Raw genomic sequence first — 5,979 nt, 5'->3', positions numbered from 1 at the left:
CTGTTGTTTCCTGGGTGCCACCAGCCAACCCCAGGAAAGATCTGGCCCTTGTCACTTGGCTGCTCTAGCTCTAGGAGGAAAAAGAGACCTGGAGATGGCAAATGACTTTCCCCAAGCTCCAAACCAGTCGTCAACAAGTCAGGGTTAGAAATCAGGTCTTGCAGCCTCCACGCCGGTGCCCTCTGCCCAGCCTCACCGATTCCCCGAATCTGCGGTGTTTGATGTACACTTCGGGTCATGTTTACACGCAGCTCTGCCTCGTTTACACCAGGGTTTCTCAGCCGCAGCACGATGGATATTTTGGGTCAGATAAGTCCTTGTGGAGGGGGCTGTCCTGTGTTATAAGATGTTTAACAGCACCCCTGGCCTCTCCCCACTACTGGCCAGCAGCACCCCCACGCTCTGTGTGACAACCAAAATGTCTCCAGACGCTGCCAAAGGCCCATGGAGGCACAGTCATCCCTGGCTGAGAATCACCGACTTACTCCTGGTGAAAATTCACGTAATTGGCAGACTTCTTTTGGATGTTTGTCTCACCTGTTCATAATTCACCAGAGTTTGAGAGGTTAAAAAAAAAAAATCCTGCTAACAAACCTCTGGCTCTTCCTTGGCCCTCGCTGCAGCTCAACCTGGCTCACGCTGTGTTGCTGCTGAAAGGAACCCTGCGTGGTCCGAGTGGGCAGCTGCCGTTTTACTGACGGTCAGGCTTCCCTGCCATCACCTGCTTTCCGATGTCTTTGTCCTTTTCCCGATTCCTTCCCGCCATGCGCCAGGCCTTGCCCACTTCTCTCTCCCCAGTTCAGAGCCACGTCGTCCCCCAGCAATGGATGGCCCTGACATCAGGAGTGGAGAGGACTCCTCCTAGGGGCAGCGGTGCTGGGGGGTGGAGCGAGCACTGCACTGGCATCAGAAAAACTGGGTTTGACTCCTGGCCCCCTCGGTTTTCTCACCTGATGCGTCCTGCCTTGCAAGATTTTTGTGAGAACAAAATGAGATGATATGTGTAAAGTGCTTAGTGGCATATCTGGTCGAGTCACCCTTGTTATCACTGTCACTGTGATTTTGAAGAAGCCACTTAACCTTTCAGGGTTTCAACATACTCTTCTGGAAAAGGATGGGATTGGGTTGGGCTAACTTCTAAGGTTTTCTTGAGTGTCAGCTTTCAAAGACTATTTGGTTTTTATACTGTAAAATGGAATAGTTATAACTCCTTACAAGGTTGTGGTACAAATGACATATTATGGGAAATCTTTGCAATCTATAAATCCTGTCAATTTGGGATGGGTTTGGCCAGTTGTGTGGAAGGATCTGGGTAGGTGGGACAGACATGGGGTTGTGGCCTGCTGGGCCCAAGGGCTCACACAACACTGGGGCTGCTCGGGCCACCTGTGAATGAGACCCCCATCTGCCATTTTCTCTGCGGGTCTATATAAGGTGGCAGCCTCCTGGAACCCTCTATACTGGTGGGAAATCAAAATGAACTACCAAAATGGGAAGGAATCAAGGAAGCATGTCATTCCTCCATAAAGAGACTAGTTTTCTTATTCTCAGAGGGCTCAGGGGCCAAAGTGGAGTGTAAAGAAGTTGTCCAAACAACTCTGAGGCGCCGAATTCTCAGCATGAGAATGAAGACATCTGAGACTAGCAGAGATGAACCCTAACAACTCCAGTGAATGAGAGAGTACTGTTCTGATTCATAATCTTCTGTATCTAATGCCCATCAACCAAGTGGCACCCACCAAGTCCTTCGCCTTTATGAAAATAGAAGTACTATGATTATTTCTAACAGTATCCCTAGTAATGGTGATGACAGTGATGATGATAATGATGATGATGATGATGATGATGATTGAGTCTACTAGCTGTTGTTTTAAGAGCTTTACATATATTACCATTTGACTCCTGACAACAGTATTTAGATATTTAGGTATTATCACTACCAGTTTATAGAGACTTTGCCAAAGTCCAGTGGGCCTCAATTTTCCAGCTGAGACCAGTGGAGCTGATCTTGAAGTTTTAAGTGGGAGTTGGACATGAAAGGTTGCTGCCACCTTCCATGTGACGTTGACCTTGTATGGGAATTGCTAACTGTGCTGGGGAGGACTTCCTCCTCTTGCAGTAATATTTTGGGACTAAAAAATACAGCAATATAAATATACTTCTCCACTGGGGCAGAGGTAACATATTTCGCTATGATCAGTCATTTTCATCAAATCTTTAGTAATTTAGAGGAATACGAAAACAACTTGCAGCAGACATCAGGAACCTAGGAATCTCTCCAGGCTCTACGTCTTACTAGCTTTGTCACCCGCAGCCAAACAATTCCCTTCTCTCCCTCTTGGTGGTCTCATCTGTAAGTGGGAATAAATGATTTATTCAGAGGGTGGTTAGGAAGTGCCATTGATGCAATGGAACTAAAAGTCCTTTATAGAGAGTAAATTCTCATAAAAAGATGAAGCATTCTTTTTCTTGGAGGGGAAAAAACTTTTACTTTTATTTTCTTATCACCAAATCAATACTAGTTTGCATAATTAATTATTCACATACATGATAATAAGAAAAAAATTCCATAATCTCTTCACGCAGAAATAGCAGCTAACACTTTAGTGTAGATCCTTCCAGATCTTTTATTAAAATGAAAGGTCCTCTTGTTATTGTAATGATAATTTTGTAAAAGCAAGTGCTGATGGTGGAGAAAGGGGAGAGTTTGATGGCAGTGGGTTGGCGGTGAAAGAGGGAGCTGAAGGGGAACAGTGGACGTGTCTTCACAGAAGCCCCTGGTCCGGCAGCTAGCTGAGCAATCAGTTAAAAAGTTGGTCAGTTAAAGTAGGGAAAGAGTAAAAGAGGAAAACACTGAATATTTTATTAGAGTAAAACATACAAATATACCTTCATTTGGCAATATTTTAAAGAGACAAGATCTCTTCTCTAAGCATGCGACAGCTGACTGGAATTCTTTGTGGACTTCTAAAAAGTAAAAATTGACACAATGTCAGTGGTTTCCAGTCCCAACATCTTTAAAGTAGACAGAGAACTCAAAGACACTTGGGAAACAAGCTGAGTTGAGAATTCATCTAGATTAGACAAAACTCCCCAATTATTTTACAGTTGTCTCACCCACACCACACCCTAAGATTTTGTGTTTGCTTTGTTTTTTAAGCTGCTTTCCCTTTACTATTTATTGAAAGCATTCAGGTTGGATTTTATACAACAACAATTCTTTTCTTCACTTATATTTCCTCAGTTTATATAATTACAAAAACAAGGACAACTGGCAAAGCCGGTTTGTGGACAAACACACCTGCCTCTTGGTAAATGAAACTGTGGGAGCAGCAGAGCCCCAGTGGCCCTGAGACCTGCTTCCTGGACACGAGCATTTGCTCTGCCATGAGGCAGGATGTTTATCTGAGGGCGAGGTGAGCATTGTCCAGTTTGAGGATTTCTGATATACTGTAAATACAGAAAAACAATTGTGTCCATGAGGATGCTTTTGCTGCAAGCACAGAAACCCTGACTTAAGCTGGTTTTTTAAAAATAGGGAGATTTATTATCTCAAATAACAGGAAATTTAGAAGTAAGATGGGCTTTAAGGCTGATTAATTCAGGGATTTAACTATGTCATCAGGGCCCCAGATTATTTCCATCTCTCCACTGCTAGCTGCTGCATCAGCTCTGTCTTGCAACTGTGGCCAAGAGCTGGGGCATCAGGTTTCCTTTTTCTTGTCAAGTGGGAGAGAGAAACAATGGGAGTCCACCCATGGAATTGGGTCCTTCCCTTCCACCTGACTGTCCCAACTTGGGCCCCGCGTCCACCCCTGGGCTACTTCACAGCCGTCATCAGAGGAATGGCATGTGCTGATTGGTTTAGAACGTGAGCATCCACTCCTGGAGCTGGAGATGAGTTCGGTTTCTCATTCCCATGAGTCTCATGAGCTGGGTGAACACCTGAACAAAACTGGATTCTGTTATGGACAAGGAAGAGAGGAAAGGATGCTGGGAGAGATGTATCGACTCCTACAACAAGCTTTCTCTCTGTTCCCTCAGGTGCCAGGAATGTACATCCCTGAAGCACCTTTGTTCCTGGTCAAAAGTCCTGCCATGGTATCATCCACCATTAGCTACTCTGAGCAGCTTAAAGTGACAAAGCACAAGTATAGAAACTAGTCTCACTCTAACTCATGATCACAAACGTGGGTGCGCTCTCCACAGTGCCCGGCAGCCAGCTTACACTTCCCTTGGTCATTCACTGTCCTGCTGTACGAGGAAGCATTTCACAGCTTCTCTCTCCCTGAAGCTCCAACACTTGCTTCCTCCTCTCCTCATGTCTAGTTGACGCCTTTCTCTCAGACTTCACTGAGAAAATAAAAACTGCCAGAATGTTCTCATAATCAACTCTACCATCCACCCTGCCTCTGCTGAATGTTTGTCTTCCCTGTGGTCACAGTAGAGGACCGGGTCCTCGCATAGGCCAACCCTAACCCTCCACTTGTGCCTGGATCCCATCCCCATTCACATTCTCAAGACCTTACTCTGGCCACCAGCGCCTCTCTCTCCAACTCTATTGGCATATGAAAGTGCCAGAATCTTGCATCTTAAAAACAAAGCCAAAAAACCTCTTTCTTGACCTTCTTCCTCTTCTGGCCTTGCTTTTCCACAATAAAATGTCTTTAAAGTGTCTAGAGTCACCGTCTCCGCTTTCTCATCCTCATCCTCTCAGCTCACTGTAGCTGAGCTTTTTACCCATAATGCCCCTGAAATGGTTCCAGTCAGAGTTATTAACTATCTCCCTTTTGCCAAACCCAGTCACTTGCTGCATTTATCTGACTTGACCTTCAGCACTTTCTTCAATCTCTCTTTTCTCAGCTTCTATCTCACACCCTCTGCTGGGTGGATTTTCTGGGTGGATTTCCCACCTAAATCACTCGCTGTTTCTCCCTCTCCTCCCATTGAGCACTCCTGAGCATGATGTGGAGCTGTATTCTTTCCTCCTTCCTTCCTCTTCTCTCCTCTTCCCTTCTTGTCTTTCTCCATCCTCCTTCCATACTCATTTGCCACAGCATATCTGTTCTACTGCTCTGTTTAAACGTCATTCATTTGCAGATGATCAGCAGGTTTGGAGTCCCAACCCTGGTGCACTCATCAGGCTTCAGGCTCGTGGAGTGCACTGGCTCTTGTGCTCTCTACTTAGATGTCTAATAGCAACACCAACCTAATATGCCCCAATGGAACTTTAGGTTCCTCCCACTCTCTGTCCCCCAGACCTGTTTCTCCTGTGGTCTTCACCACTTTAGTGGGTGACAGCACACTCTGCACAGCTGCTACAGTCTAATTCAGGTGTCGCTCTCGATCCTTCTTGTCCCCGTCATTCCCTTCATATACGCCATCAGCAAGTCTTGCCATCTCTTCCCCAAGACCTGCTAAATCCCTCCGCTTTTGTCATCTCTAGCTCCGAGCTGCAGTCATCTTGTTGAACCACTGTGATAACCTGATCTTCTTCTATTCTTGCCCTCTGCACAGAGGCCAGAATGATCTTCTAAAAATATGAAATCAGATCATCTCACTCCCTTGTGTAAAACCCTTCAGTGGCTTCCTGTTGTGGGCAGAACAAAATCTAGATACCTTCTCATGGCCTAAGAGGCCTTCCCGGATCCGGTCATGACCCCTCTCTGATATCATCTGGTGAAACTTGCCTCTAGACACCAAGATCCTCTTCCCCCCGGTGGAAATGCAGACTTGGTCCCCCCCCCCCCACCCCACCCCCGAGGGCCTTTCGACTGGCTCCGCTCCCTGGCTTTGCATGATTGGATGTTTCTTGTCATTCAGGTCTCAGCTTAAAGGTCACCTCCACAGAGGCTTTCCCTGACTACAAAATTTAAATTAGCCTCTTGTTCCCCATCACTATCTACCCTTAACCTTGTTCTATTTTTGTTCTAGAATGTACCACTATTTAAATTACTTTCACTTATTTATTTGCTGTCT

At 45.7% G+C, this 5,979-nt stretch overlaps 1 long non-coding RNA gene across 1 annotated transcript; it reads right to left on the bottom strand.

The window, feature by feature from the left end:
- Window positions 1-2,463: 2,463 nt before the first annotated feature.
- LOC103546797 (uncharacterized) lies at window positions 2,464-5,550 on the bottom strand. Its single transcript, XR_543774.2, has 3 exons — window positions 5,262-5,550; window positions 2,890-2,967; window positions 2,464-2,793 (listed from the first exon to the last, which is right to left on the bottom strand). It is a non-coding gene; the product is annotated as an uncharacterized lncRNA (long non-coding RNA).
- Between the last annotated feature and the right edge of the window lie 429 nt (window positions 5,551-5,979).

The sequence above is a fragment of the Equus przewalskii genome, chromosome 5 (genome assembly GCF_037783145.1).
Source record: "Equus przewalskii isolate Varuska chromosome 5, EquPr2, whole genome shotgun sequence".
Classification (NCBI taxonomy): Eukaryota; Metazoa; Chordata; class Mammalia; order Perissodactyla; family Equidae; genus Equus; species Equus przewalskii.
Note: the sequence above shows the minus strand (reverse complement) of the source record. Positions and strands in the feature narration are given on the sequence as shown.